The 15,616-nt window shown below is 40.0% G+C and overlaps 1 protein-coding gene across 1 annotated transcript in view; it reads left to right on the top strand.

Annotated features, from left to right (window-relative positions):
- Window positions 1–3,926: 3,926 nt before the first annotated feature.
- Tnrc6b (trinucleotide repeat containing adaptor 6B) overlaps window positions 3,927–15,616 on the top strand; it is a 186,935-nt gene continuing 175,245 nt past the window's right edge. Inside the window, exons 1-2 of the mRNA XM_077798936.1 lie at window positions 3,927–3,966; window positions 11,670–11,744. The gene's annotated coding sequence lies outside the window, so the exon portion shown is untranslated. The remainder of the gene's footprint in view (window positions 3,967–11,669; window positions 11,745–15,616) is intronic.

Here is a 15,616-nt window from a genome sequence, read left to right as displayed (position 1 = left end):
CTAGACAGCAGGTTCATAAGTAAAAAAAAAAAGAAAGCACATAGTTGGGAGCAAGGGTGACAGGCACCTTGTGAACACAGATGAGTGTGGCAGGGAAAAAGACTCGAGACAGGCATGAACATGGAAGGACTTTGAATTCCTTGATCTCATTTTTAGATATGCCAAAGATACCACTTTTCCTTTGTATTAGTTTTATTTTTGTTTTGCTTTAAATCTTGTTTAGGGCTGGGGATGTAGCTCAAGCGGTAGCGTGCTCACTTGGCATGCGTGAGGCCCGGGTTCGATCCTCAGCACCACATACAAACAAAGATGTTGTGTCCACCGAAAACTGAAAAATAAATATTAAAAAAAAAATTTTTAAAAAATCTTGTTTATTGTGAAGTGTGACACACATTCAGAATAGTGCCTAAAGGCTGAGGATATAACCCAAGGAGGAGCTCTTGCTTGGCATGCTTGGGCCCCTGGGTTCGATCTCCAGTACCCCCCCCCAAAAAAAAAAGTGCATAAAATACAAATGTAAAACTTAATGGGTTATTTTAAAATGACCCCATTTTGGTCAGGAAATGGGACATTGCAATGAACCAGTGGCCCTTTGGTGACCTTTGCTAGCCACAGTCCTTGACCTCCCACCTACAGGTAGCCCACTCTTGATTTTTTATTTTCTTTTTACTTTTATCACCCATGTACCTTCTGACATTATAGTCTGGGCTGATTTGAACAAATGGAGCAGATGCTGTCTCATAAGGAATATATATACTCCTTTGTATCTGAGCATTGTGTTGGTGAGATTCATCCATGTCCTTGCGTGTGGCCTGATCCTCATTTTCATGCTGTGTGGTATTTCATTTTATGAATATTCCACAGGGTATTTACCATTCTACTATTGAGAATATTTGTGATGTTCGCAGTTGGGGGTATCCAAGGACAAAAGCAGAACTATTTAAGATCTTAATTGGCTTCAGTCCCCCCCCCCCCCACTTTTTTTTTTTGCAACAGTGGATTGAACCCAGGGCCTTATGCATGATAGGCAAGCTCTTTACCACCAGGTACATGCCCAGCTAGCTTTACTTTCTTTTTTTTTTTTTTGTACTGGGGACTGAACCCCCAAGTGGGCTTTTACCACTGAACTACACTCCCAGCCCTTTTTTATTTTTTATTTTTTTTTATTTTGAGACAGGGTCTCCCTAAGTTACTGAGGTTGGCCTTGAACTTGACATCCTCCTGCTCCCTAGTTGCTAGGATTACAGCATCTTTACTTTTGATTCTAGAATTAGATGCTGCTTTATTCCTTAAAATAGAGTAAGTGTTCGTTTTTATAGACGGAGTAAGGTTGAAGAAAGCAGGAACGAAAAGGGGAATGGATATTTCAGAGTTACTTAACTTATAAAACCGGGACAGGAAGAAAATAACTGTATATCATGTGTTAGTCAGCTTTTTGTTGCTGTGATCAAAATGCCTGATAAGAACATCTTAAAAGAAGGAAAAGTTTATTTTGGCTCATAGTTTCAGTCCATGACTAACTGACTCCATTGGTCTGGGCCTGAGGTGAGGGAAAGCATCATGGCCAAATGGTATGGTGTAAGAAAGCTTCTCAGCTCATGGAAGCTGGGAAACAGAGAGAGGGGCCAGGTATAGTCCTAGGCCATTCCTCCTGTGACCTACATGCCCATCTGCCTATAGTAGTTTATTCAAATTAATAATCCACCAAATGGATGAATCCACTGATGAGGTCACAGCCATAATTACTGCCTGAAAGCCCTACCTTTGAACCTTACTGTATTAGGGATCATGCTTCCAAAACATGAACCTTTCAGGGGACATTTTACATCTAAACCATAACACATCACATACAATAGATTACTTTTTTGGTGTGTGAGGACTGAGGCAAAAAAGGTGTATGATAACTTTGCTATCATGCCAATTGAAGTTGGCCTTTTTGAGAAATTTGGCTTTTCTCTCTAATCCTGATTTCTTGGAAGGGCATATAAACAATTTACTTCTGCTTGATAATGTGGAATTTTAACATGAGTGACTCCATTTTTATTTTTACCCTGGTGTGTTGGGACCCACTGAAGCAACTCAGTCCAAAAAAAATTGGTTCTTTTAATTTTTATTTGACAGGGACTATTATAAATAGTGGTGCTTTTTTTTAAATGCCTTTTGTTTACATGCACATAAATTTTGCTATGTATATATGTAGGAGTGGAACTGTTGGGTCATGGGGATGGGTTTGTCTTTAATATTAAAAGAATAATACCAGACTGTGTCCAAAATAGTAAAAACAATTTGTATTCACACAAGTGAATGTGTACAAGTGTGCAGGAATTCCTGTTGTTCCATATCCTTGAGAGCAGTTGATATTATCAGACTTACACATTTTTAGCAATTCTGTTTATATGATGGTACACAATTATGACTTTTGCTTGTATTTCCCTCACTGTTGAGGCTATGCACCTTTTCGTGTATATTGGCCATTTATGTGATTTAGGTGAGTCCCCAAAACTGAGCATGTTAATCCTCTTTAACTCTTTTTAAAATTTTTATTTAATTATAAATTGACAAATTATAGTTGTACATATTTAACATCATATTTTGTTTAGCCTCTGGTCCCTTTTTCTATAGGGTTATTTGTCTTGTCTCTTTAAAAAAAAAAAGTTGTTAGAACTTTTTATCATTTCGAATATGAACCCTTTATTGGTTTTATGTTGTTTTCTTTTTTATTTTCTTGAGGGTGTCTTTTGATGAACTGTGAATTTTCATGTAGTCATATTGAGCTTTTTTGTTTTGGTTAGTTTTTTGTGGTGCTGGGGATGGAACCCAGGGCCTCACTCATGCTAGGCAAATGCTGTCCCGCTGAGCAATGCCCAAGCAATGCTAATTTTTAATAACAAGTGCTTTTTGTGTTCTGTTTAAGAAGTTCTTTCCTACCCCTAGATTATAAAAAAATTATTCTGTAGTATCTTCTAAAAGCTTTATTGTCTTTCACAGAATGAATTTTTATGTGTAGTGTTTCTTAATTACTTTGTTAATGTTTATTTGCCTTGAAGACATTTTTATGTTGTGTCCAGATTTTCTGGCTATCCTTAGGACTGTTAGTTGAGTCACCTAGTTTACCATTTCCAGGAGCAAAGATCTCTTTTAAAGTTTCAGTTTCACTTTGACTTAAGAAATTATCTGTTCTTGAGCGTGGTGCTGGGTTTACTCCCAATGCATGTGCAGGTGTGTACACACATACACACACACACACACATATACACACAAAGGAAAATCTGTTATTCAGGGGGCTTAATGAATATGTTTACTACAAGAAATAAGTGTGACTGAAAAACTGTGTACTATAGATTCATGGCTGTTTCTATTTTTATTTTAAGACTCAAAACAAAAACAAAAACTTCTGTTTCCTATGCTTTTCTCAGGTATAAAATACTGTTAGTGGAAAACTTGCTGCATTAAATGAACATGGTTATATTTATTACAAGATAATTTCACTGATTACACACTAGTCACAGGAAAAATTTAAATGAAAGAATATATACTATCAAACATTAAAAAGTATTCTAATCCCACTTCCTCTGCTTATCTATAAATTTAAACCTCTTTTTTTGGCCAGAGATGGACTGTATGCAAACCACATCCAGAATGCTTTTAGTTTGTGCCACAAAATATGAAGAAAATGTTTTCAGTTTATGGCAACTAGATGGGTGACATATGATGCTCCAGGAACTGTTTTTACAGTGTGCAAGATGCACAGGGACAGAATAGCAAACTCACATGATTGTTGGCAGGGAAAAACTGGCTATGTGGCTGATGTTAAATTTGCTTTTAAAGACAGCCAGATCAAGAAAAGTCTGAAGACTTGGAGACTGCAGCAGGGAGAGGATTTTACAGTTAGTAAACACAGCCTCGGAAGCCATGGCAAGGCGGTTCCTGGCGAGCCATTTGCAGCTTCTCAAGCAGAGCTCGGAGGTGAGAGAGAGGAGAACCTGACGTGGCCTTGGGGGAATGTTGCCCAGGGCAGTAGAGGCTCCCAGAAGGCAGAGAGGTTTCCCTACCACCAACAGCCAACCCTGCCTCCTGGGCTTGCTCCCTCGCCTGTAGCCAGACAAGTCCTGTTTACAACCTTGAAAGTTAAGGCTCACTAACAGCGACATGCTTCCTTCCTGCCCAGCCCTTGCTTTACCCTTTACATCACCCCCTTGGTCCCAACTAACTTAATTATACAAGAGTGCAGTGCCCCTTTTTAACTCACCTTCTTCTGAGTGCACAGTGGAGCTTTCCAGGGGCTGTGTGACATGTGGGACTGCAGAGGACAGAAAGCAAATGCACATGCTGGGACACAGCTGTCATCTCCTAAGCCAGACATTAAAGAAATTTGACAAGATATAAGATAGTGGCACTTTTTTCACATTTTTAATGCTTTGAAATTTTTATAATTTTAAAATTGAAAATGTGATAATTTATTATTGGTAGTTTTTAATGAGTTAATAAGTATTTTAAATGTTTCATAGTTTTAGTATTTACTGTGGTAAATATCGATAATTATAACCAACATAAATAAAAGCACTTTAAAGTCCTCTATAATTTTTATGAGCATGAAGGGCTCCTGAGGTGAGCAAGTTTGAGACCTACAGATTTTCTAATTTTTTGTTTGTCTCTTTTTTCCTCAAGTACTGGGTGTCAAACTCAGGTCCTCACACCTGCTAGGTAAGCACTCTGCCACTGAGCTATATCCCCAGCCCTTTTAATTTTTTTATTTTGATACAGAGTCTTGCTGTTTGTTCCTGATGGCCTCAAATTTGTGATCTTCTTGCCTTAGCCTCTGAGATTATAGGTCTGCCCCACCACATCTAGCTGATTCCACCCTTTTTTTTAAAAAAAAGTTTTATTTTGAGACAGAGTCTTGCTTTTTGCTCCTGATGGCCTCAAATTTGTGATCCTCCTGCTTCAGCTTCCATAATAGCTGGCCCCTGGGCTCCATCCCCCTGTACAGCAAAACAATCCAAAAAACCAGAGTCACCTTAATAGAACTAGCTATTTGAGTTTTTAAAATACATAAAATTTATACAAGATATGTACATTATCATTAAATGAGTCCCCAAAACTGAGCATGTTAATCCTCTTTAACTCTTTTTAAAATTTTCATTTAATTATAAATTGACAAATTATAGTTGTACATATTTAACATCACAAATAATGTTGTGATTTATGAATACCACATGGAATACTTAAATCAAGCTGATTAACACATCTGTCACCTCAGTCTGTATAATTCTTATGTGACCAGCAGTTGCAATGAAACCTGGTCCTAGACCCATGCTCTGAACACTTTGCTGAAAGTAGTGCTGTGTGCTCAGTAAGCATTTAGTAAAGCGATTGAGTTGAATTTGCTGTTTCAGGAGCTGCCTCTGCTGTTCTCTATCCAGGGTCTTTGTCATCCCTGCCATCCCTGCCCATACCTTCAAGTGACTTGCAGTTTGTTGTGTTTTGATTTTCTGAAAAGCCTTCCTTTCCCAGGCCCTTTCTAATAAAGAATCAACAAGCTGTTTTGGGGTGAGGCTGGAGGCTGTAAGGGAGTTGAGCGAACTGGGCAAATAGCCCAAGATAGGCCGCATGTCTTTCTCCTTATTCTTGCTTTAGACTGGTTCATTTTTTGTAGGCAACTTTCCCTGACTTCAAAATACAAGAATAAATTTGATATTTTTATGCCATCAGTTCCAAAGTTTCCTTCATTTCTTCTCCCAGGAAGTCTTATGTGCCCGTGTAGGTAGTACACGGTGATGTGCTTACAAGCAGAATTCTTGTTTGAGTAAGCTTAAAAGTATTGTACTGAGTTGACATTGTTTTTTTTTTTTTTCTAAAAATGCATTTATTCTACAAGAATTTATTGGGAATGTCCCTTGGACTAGCACTGCATTAGAGAATGGCAATTAGGACCTAGATCTTCAGGGCATAAGAAACCATGTGGTGCTCTAGGGAAACAGAAGACGATTGAATTTAGTAGAATAAATTGGACATTACTTTTTTATATTCATATATGAATTCATGACCGATGTAATTCCACATCATGTACAACCAGAAGAATGGAGAGTTGTACTACTGTCATGTATTTAAAAAAAAAAAAAAAAAAAAAAAGATCCAGCAGAGAGGTGTGCTGTCCCAGGCCTTGCATGCCATATAGTGGGGGTTGGATTTAATCATCAGGATTTGTACTTTCTAAAAGTCATATCTAATGGGGGAAGTGGGTTGGTGTTGAGGGCAAGAAAACCAATTTTTAAAAACATGTAGAGGGCCAGGCACAATGGTGCTTGCCTGTAATCCCAGCAATTTAGGAGGCTGAGGCATAAGATCCTCTCATAAGATCAAGGCCAGCCTCAGCAACTTGGTGAAGCCCTAAGCAATTTAGTGAAACACTGTTTCAAAATAAAAAAATAAAAAGGACTGGGGATGTGGCTCAATGGTAAATCCCCTCTGAATTCAGTCCCCAGCACAGCAAAACCACACAAAACCAGTGGGAACCTGTGCCAGACCAGGGCAGTCAGTGGCAAGAAGGAACATACTAGAATAGTTGGAGGTTAGCATTGAGAGTTTGGTGAGAGGAAGGAGCTGATGCTGTTGCCAGATTTCGGATTGGGTGGGATAACATCATTCCTGGGTGAGGCACAGGGAGAACGCATTTTGGGGATGAGCTGTTTGAGTTGCAGCTGTGTTGAATCTTAAGGAGCTGTGGTCCAGAGGTGAGAACTCCACTGGCAGAGGCAGTTACGTGGGTGGCTCTGGGGAGTGCAAGAAAGGTCAGCACTGAGAGAGTTGGGAGTCACAAAGGTAGATGTGGTAGTTACATCTGTGAGAGGACAAGGTCATGTGTGATCATAGAAGGACAAGAGAATTTCAGACTCCCGAGGGGTGGACCAGTCATGAAAGCACCAGGAGACTAGCCGACAGAAGACACTGGATGGTCTTCCTATGGGGTGAAGGGACCACACATGCTCCAGGTCAACTGGGGTCAGAACTTAAAGCCAAGAACTGAGTTCAGGTCCCCACCAGGACCTTGCTCCCTCATTCCCTGGTACAGCACCATGGCCACTCCCCTAACCCCCTGCCCATAAGGAAAAGGTGACTGCACTCCAAGGAGACAGGAGGACAGACGACATCCAAAGGTGCCCTGGTCCAGTGACTGAATCTGCAGTAACCTTAATAGGATGACAGGGGTTTCAGGTAGTTCTGTTTTTGTTTTTGATGGTGCTGGGGATTGAATCCAGGGGCCTTGTCCTTGCTGGGCAAGCAGCTCTGCCACTGAGCCACATCCCCACACCAAGTAGTTCTAATTTTTAAATGCTAAAGAGAGAGCTGGGCATGTACCTCTTGGTGGAGTATTTGTTTGTTTGTCATGTATAAGGCCTACAACACGAAGAGAAAAAAGCTGAGAAGAGTTCAAAGCAGGAATGATTAAATAGCATCCGCTGTACTCGATAACTGGATTAATAGGCAGAAATCAAATTGTGGTGATTAACAAGTGAATGAGGGATGAGGACATTGAGACCGCAAATAGAAACTCCTTTTTCAAGAAGCATGACTAGGAAAGGAAATAGGGGAACTAGAGCAGACTTTAGGACTAAAGAGGGGTGTTTAAAGAACAGGCAGAATTGAATATTTTTACAGAATTGCCAAAGCATTGAGCTGAAATGAAGTGGTCTGAAAATGCAAAGGTAGCATTTCCAGATCTAGTGAATCTCCTGTGTTGGGTACATAATCCCATCTGCTTTCACCTGCGTGGCTTAGTTTTGGATGTTGCAATTTGCGCTAATTTATAGGTTCTTCCTCCTCCCCTTGCTGCTGCTTCTCCTCCTCCTCCTTATTATTTTGATGATGATGGTGGTGGTGGTGGTGGTGGTGGTGGTAATGATAAAACCCAGGGATACTCTACCACTGAGTTACATTCTGAGCCCTTTTTATTTTTTATTTTGAAATAGGATTGTGCTGAGTTGTTGAGGGTGTTCTCAAATGTGTGATCTTCTTGCTTCAGCCTCCTGAGTTGCTAGGATTATGGCCTGTTCCATAGTGCCTGGCTTAGTAAGTACCTTATTCCCACCTAGGCAGTCATAGTTTTCAAGTGTTATTTGTGACTGGATTAAAAGTTTATAGCATATGGCTGTGCATGTGCCCCCTGTATCCCCTGTAGAGTGCATGCCTCAAATGTGTAAGGCCCAGGACTCAATCTCTAGCCAAAAAGAAAAAATAGTTATATATTCTCAATAGTCTGCACCCAAGAATTAATGCCAGATATCAAACTGGTGACAGTGGTGAGTCCTAGGAGGACTGGGGAGGGGAAGAGTGAAGAGTGGTCAAGGGCCTTATCTATACCACTTGAAATTTTTAAATGAGAGTTAAAATTAAAAAGAACCATGCTGAATAGTCAAGTTTGAAAATTAAAACACTTCTGTATCAGAGGGGACACTCGTAGAAAGTAAATATTGTTAGTTGACTGTGTATTTCTTTCATCTTGTCATATTCACAGGAAGACTTGAAGTTCCAGTTATATCCTGTAAATTTAGTTAGATACTTGGCTTTGGAGGAACTCATAAGTCTGCTTGCAGTTTAGCAAGACTCAGGGTTTGATTACTACAGGATCCATAGAACCCCCCATTGTGAACCTCAAGTCCAGTTTCATTGCCCTGTAAGAGATGAGAGAAAACTTGAGTGGTTCATAGTTTACTGCTACAACTGCACATGATCATCAGGTGGTTACAGAGTAGTTCTGAATGTTTTGAGGAAATTTGCCATTATTTATTCCTTGGAAGGAAAATAGTGCTGTAGACAACTTCAACTAAGTAATTTCAGATGTTAAATTTAGAATTAACATTTGTGTGGACCTTGAGTGCAAGTGCACCTGATGCAGTAGTGCAGCTCTGCAGACGGGCACACTCTTCCATACACTCTGGACTTAGGGTGCTTGGGTGTGGAGTGCACCTGGAGTCCCAGCTGCGTAGAGGCTGAGGTGGGAGGATCTCTTGAATCCAGGAGTGCAAGACCAGCCTAAACAACATAGCAAGACCCTATCTCCAGGGGCGGAAAATAAAAAAAGTACTTGGAAAATTGCCTGTTTTCCCTTGCCTGCTTAACCTGTGCTATTAACTGCCATTATCCTTTTCCCCTCACTGAATGCTGGCAAGTGTCTTGAGACTCACGACAGAGCAGGCAAAGGACTGAGATGGTCACTGTCTTCTTAACTTGTCTGTTAAGAACATATGTAATACGGGGCTGGAGATGTGGCTCAGCGGTAGCGCGCTCGCCTGGCATGTGTGCGGCCCGGGTTCGATCCTCAGTACCACATACCAACAAAGATGTTGTGTCCGCCGAGAACTAAAAAAATAAATATTAAAAATTCTCTCTCACTCTCTCTTTAAAAAAAAAAAAAAAAAAAGAACATATGTAATAATGAGCTACTTTGTGAAGTTGGAACAGAATTTGTACTAATGATAAATCTAAAGAAGTTGTGGTTTAGCCTGGGCAGAATCTTTGATTAAAATAGGAAACTAAAAATCAGTCTGTATTCTTTTATAGTCTATGGTTGATTGACAGAAAATTTCCAGTAGAAGCCAGTGTGGTGGCAGAAGCCTGTAATCCCAGCAAATGAGGCAAGAAGATCACAAATTCGAGGCAATTTAGCAAAACATTGTCTCAAAACAAAAAATAAAATGGTTGGGGATGTAACTTAGTGGTAAAGCTCCTGGGTTCAAAGGATAAAAGATGAGTAGAAGGGAATTAGCAAAGGGCCCTCAGTAGGCATTAGTGCATGAGTGTGGGCAACAAGGAAACCAGGCACAGTGCTTATGGGTAGAATGGGAAGATAAGATAGTTCTGAGGAGATTTTGGATTTGACGCTAAAGTAATGGGTAGTTATTGACTGAATACAAGTCAGTGCACATCCACAAAGGTCAAATTTACTTTTGAAAAAGAGGCATTGCACCAGGAATGTGCAGTAGCACAGGCCTAACCCCAGCAAATCAGGAGGCTGAGACAAGAGGATCGCAAATTTGAGGCCCTCCTAGACAACTTAGACCCTGTCTCAAAGTAAAAAATAAAAAGTGCTGGGAGTATAGCTCTGTAGTAGTGCAACCCAGGCTTCAATCCCCAGTACAATAGAAAAAAGAAAAAGACACATTGCATTGCTAGGACAACAGTGTGTGTAATAGAGAGATAGGAATAAAATTTAAAACATATGGGTTCTTGCTGGGCGTGGAGGCACACTCCTATAATCCGTCCCAGTGGCTGGGGAGGCTGAGGCAATAGGATCACAAGTTCAGAGTCAGCCTTAGCAGCTTAGTAAGGCCCTAAGCAATTTAGCAAGACCCTGTCTCTAAATAAAATGTAAAATGAGTTGGGATGTGGCTCAGTGGTTAAGCGCCTCTGGGTTCATTCCCCAGTACCAAAAAACTAAAACACAAACAAACACCATTCCGTCAGAGATTTATTGATCTAAAAGGGTATTAAGTAAAATAAGTAAAAGTGATGACAGATAAGGTCACTGGATGCTTTCAGGATTTGCTAAAGTGACATTTCCAGCACTGGAACATAATATGGGACTAAAACTACACCTAACAGCCTGTAGCCACCAGGAGTGGAATGTGCTCTCATGGACAGAAGCATTAAGTTGATTGTGAAATAAAGGGACCGACTTCCAAAGAGCTTTCTAACAGCAATTCAGATGCTGATCACAGATAAGCTGAGGCTGGGCTCACCATTGTTTTGACCACCCTGTCACACACAGTAGGTGCAGTCTTGAGCTGGAGAACCTAATACTTGTTTCTGCCTCTGTAAAATGAAGGCACTGGCCATTTCACATATCTTCAGATGCCTGTATACTGACAGATATCTATCTATATGTTCATTCATCAACATATTCAGACGTTTGAATATATCTTAGTACATCATAAAATTGTCACTGCATTCATTAGCAGATTGCTATTAATTTAATTTGAAGAGACAATTCCAGCCATTATTTGAGAATGGATTGGGGAGAAGCAAGAGTGGAAGCGGGGAACAGCTAAGAGGCCTCCACAGGGAAAGTGATGACCTCAGTGGAAATGAAGAATTATGGTGGATTTGAGATATAGATGTTGAGAACAGAAATGGTAGGGCTTATGTGAGGGACTCTTGGGTAGGTGAGGTTCCAAGAAAGAACTTCAGGTTCTGCCTTGATAAAGACAGTGGAGATGGGAGGAACTTGGGCAGAGTGAAGATGGAGTTTGGGACAAGTTGAGTTTGTAGTGATTGTGAGACATCCAGATGGAGACATTGAAAAGGCATTTTGGTGTTTTGGGGGGTAAAATAGTAAATAAAAAAGTTTTGATAATAGGTTTTAATGTCCCTTTAGAAAGTGTTCCAGTTTATGTTCCTAATAGCCATTTGCCTTGACTGAGCTTGTATTTGGTGCCCTACTCTATACTAGGCCATTCACACATAATTAAACTTCAAAAGAACCTTCTGAGGAGGATGCTGTTACTGCCCTAGTGCTGGATGGGGAAGTCTTCACTTGGGAGGCCCGGCCACTGGCCTTCGGGCCAGCTGCTGTGAAGCAGGGAGCTGGATTTGGATGGGGCTTCCCGATCCACTTTTTCTCTGGTGTCTTCCATGGAGCACGTAGCTCATTGTGATTTTTCTCTTTTCAGGGTTTTGGTTTTTTGCACTGAATGTAACCTAGACTTATTGTCTCAGGCCTGCATTGCCCCAAGATACTGTCAAAGGTAAGTTTTTAAAATTGACATCCACCATGTATTGGTAATGGAATGGGAGAGTCTTTATCTTAAAAAGAAGGAAAATGGGCTGGGTCCATAGCTCAGTGGCAGAGCACTTGCCTGATATGTGAAGGCACTAGGTTCCATCCTCAGCACCACAGAATAATAAATAAGTAAAATAAAGGTATTGTGCTATCTACAACTAAAAAAAAAACCCAACATTTTTTTAAAGGTTAAAAAAAAAAGGAAAAGAGCTGGGACTATAGCTCAGTTGGTAGAGCTTGCCTCACATGCACAAGGCCCTGGGTTCAATCCCCAGCACTGCATACACACACAAAGGAAAGTATGTTATGATGTTGTTGCTTCTTTGCATATTTCTTATAGAAGGAAATTTTTGAATTCCTACTTTGGTAGATCCCTTTAAATTGCACTGGTATTGATGGTGGGGATGTAGCTCAGTGGTAGAATACTTGCTTAACTTGCATGAGGCCTGCATTTGACCCCCAGCACTACATAAAACAAAGAAAAAGAAAGGGGCACGGGGAGGGAGGGAGAGTGGACAAGCTATGGTGTTCAGATGGCTACTGACATTGGTGCTTTATCCTATAAAGCAGGACCTTACTAGGATTAGCAGTTGCGCAGTTCTATGTGAGAACATTGCCTGCTTCTCTGCCTCTGGTCTCCCTGCTCCATTCTGCAGTGCACATTCCTGCCTGGGTTTGCTTTCTAGATGAGAGATTTAGCCATGTCACTGCTTTGCTGAAACAGCTTCTGTGGCTCCCAGTGGTTGCTGATGCTAATCTACAAACCCCTTCAAAATCTAATTCCAGGCATGGATTCTGGCTTCTGTGGGGAATCCCTGTCTGTAAATCTTTTGATTGGTTTTTTTCTTTTTGCGATGCAGAGGATTGAACCCAGGCCTCATGTGTACTAGGCACACACTGAGCTTTACCCCCAGCCCTCAAGTCTATAAGTCTAACCAGATCATTTTCTGTTTCCTAAATGTGTATGGTTTTGTGCCTTGGTTGATGCTTTTCTCTTTGCTCAGAGTGTAGCAAAATGCAGCTACCTGCTCTTCCTTTTTCTACCTTTCCTATTTTCCTGTTCTCCCAGACTGCTATAGAATTCCTTTTTCATGTGTCTTAAGAACTCCTCTTGTGGGGCTGGGGTGGTGGCTCAGTGGTAGAGCACTAGCCTCACATATGGGAGGGCTTGGGTTTGGTCCTCAGCACCACATAAAAATAAATAAAAATAGAGGTATTGTGTCCAACTACAACTAAAAAATAAATAAAAGAGAACTCCTATTGTTATTATGATAATAAATTACCCCTAATTTAATGTGAGTTTTTTTTATTTGTGTCCATCATCTTTACTATTCTGTAAACTCTTTGAGGCTTCTTGGAAAGGAACTTTTTAAAATTTAAATGAGGGCTGGGGATGTGGCTCAAGCGGTAGCGCGCTCGCCTGGCATGCGTGCGGCCCGGGTTCGATCCTCAGCACCACATACCAACAAAGATGTTGTGTCAGCCGAGAACTAAAAAATAAATATTAAAAATTCTCTCTCTCTCTCTCTCTCTCTCCTCTCTCACTCTCTCTTTAAAAAAAAAAAATAAAAAAAAAAAATAAAATTTAAATGAATTTATTTAACTGATACATAAAAACATACAAATTGTACATATTTGTCTGGTTCCATCTGATATTTTTGATACATGTATACACCTTGTAATGTTTTAAGTCAGGTTAAACATCTGTCTCCTCAGACATTCATGATTTCTTTATGGTGATAACATCCAAAAATCTCTTTTTTCTAGCTTTTTGAAATTACATATTTGTAGTCACTCTATTGGCAACAGCACACTTGAACCAGGAACTAAGAACTAACTTTTTTTCTCATTATTGTGCTGGGGATGAAACCCAAGGCTCTGTGCATGCTTAGGCCTGTTGGCCACTGCTGGACACCTTAGTAAAGCCATACATTCCTTGTTTAATCCTTCTGTACTTCTACCTGTCCGGTGTATGAATGAAAATAACTAAGGATTAAAAGTTAACGCCAAGTATGACAGTGCAACCATGTAATCCCAGTGATGTGGGAGGCTGAGGCAGGAAGATCACAGGTTTGAGGCCAGCCTTAGCAACTGAGCAAGACCCTGTCTCAAAATTTTAAAAAATTTTATAAAGGGCTGAAGGTGTAGCACAGTGGTAGAGCATTCCTAAATTCAATCCCAAGTACTAAAAAAAAAGACAAAGAAGGTTAATAACTTGTCCAAGATTATACACCTAATAACTGACAAAGAAGAAGGATTTTGTTTCTTCAAAGTCAAAGCTTATTCTACTACACCATACTAGCCCAGCACCATTTGACATGTGGTAGAAACTCACTAGATGTTTTTTGCATTCATATGTATTACATTTTAATTTTTTATTTTTTTATTCTACCATTTTCTTTATACTTTTTTAAAAATTTGTTTTAATTAGTTACACATGACAGTACAATGATCTTGACATATCATACTTTTGAATCAGATGGGGTATAATTTCTCATTATTCTGAGTGTATAGGTTGCAGAATCACATTGGTCATGCAGTCACGTGTATACACACAGCAATAATAATGTCTATTTTATTCTGCTGTCCTTTCTTTCCCCCCTTCCCCTCCCCTCCCCTCCCATCACTTCTCTCTACACAATCTAAAGTGACACACTTCTTTTTTTTTTTCCCCCTCACATTGTCATACATGTATTCTGTATAACGATGAGGGTCTCCTTCCTTCTTCGTGCAATTCCCTTTCTCCCTCCCTTTCCTTCCCACCTCTCTTCCCTATTTACTGGTAATCTTCTTCTCATGCTCTTCCTCCCTATTCCATTTTGAGTCACCCCCCCCCCTTATATCAGAGAAGACATTCGGCATTTGTTTTTTAGGGATTGGCCAAACTTCACTTGGCATAATCTGCTCTAATGCCATCTGTTTTCCTGCAAATGCCATGATCTTGTTATTTTTTTAGTGCTGAATAATATTCCATTGTTTATAAATGCCACTTTTTTTAATCCATTCATCCATTGAAGGACATCTAGGTTGGTTCCACAGTCTAGTTATTGTGAATTGTTTTGCTATAAACATTGATGTGGCTGTGTCCCTGTAGTATGCTGTTTTTAGGTCTTTTGGGTATAGTCCGAGAAGAGAAATAGCTGGGTCAAATCACCATTTGACCCAAATCTTCTATTCCCAGCTTTCCAAGGAATCTCAATACTGCTTTCCAAATTGGCTGCACCAATTTGCAGTACCACCAGCAATGTATGAGTGTACCTTTTTCCAACATCCTCACCAGCACTTGTTGTTGTTTGACTTCGTAATGGCTGCCATTCTTACTGGAGTGAGATGGTATCTTAGAGTAGTTTTAATTTGCATTTCTCTGATTGCTAGAGATAGTGAGCATTTTTTTGTGTATTTGTTGATTGATTATATATCCTCTTCTGAGAAGTGTCTGTTCAGGTCCTTGGCCCATTTGTTGATTGGGTTATTTGTTTTTTTGTTATTTAACTTTTTGAGTTCTTTGTATGTATTACATTTTAAATAAAAAGGAACTTACCAAATACTATTAAATGCCAGGAACACAATTTTAAGTGGACCGAATAAAGAGAATAACAAGATTTAGTGTTTGATATCAAGAGGATGACAGGCAGATCCGTATTACATAGAGGCATCTATGTGAACAAATAAATTCAGTAAAACACAATGAGTTTTATGTGGTGCTGAGGATCAAACCCAGTGCCTCACATGTGCCAGGCAAGCGCTCTACCACTGAGCCACAACCCCAGCCCAACACGATGAATTCAATAATAAGATTCAAACAGTATCCACTAGGGCCACTGAGAAAGGAATCAT

Source organism: Urocitellus parryii, chromosome 5, assembly GCF_045843805.1.
Source record: "Urocitellus parryii isolate mUroPar1 chromosome 5, mUroPar1.hap1, whole genome shotgun sequence".
Lineage (NCBI taxonomy): Eukaryota > Metazoa > Chordata > Mammalia > Rodentia > Sciuridae > Urocitellus > Urocitellus parryii.
This window is presented reverse-complemented; position numbering and strand designations above follow the sequence as displayed.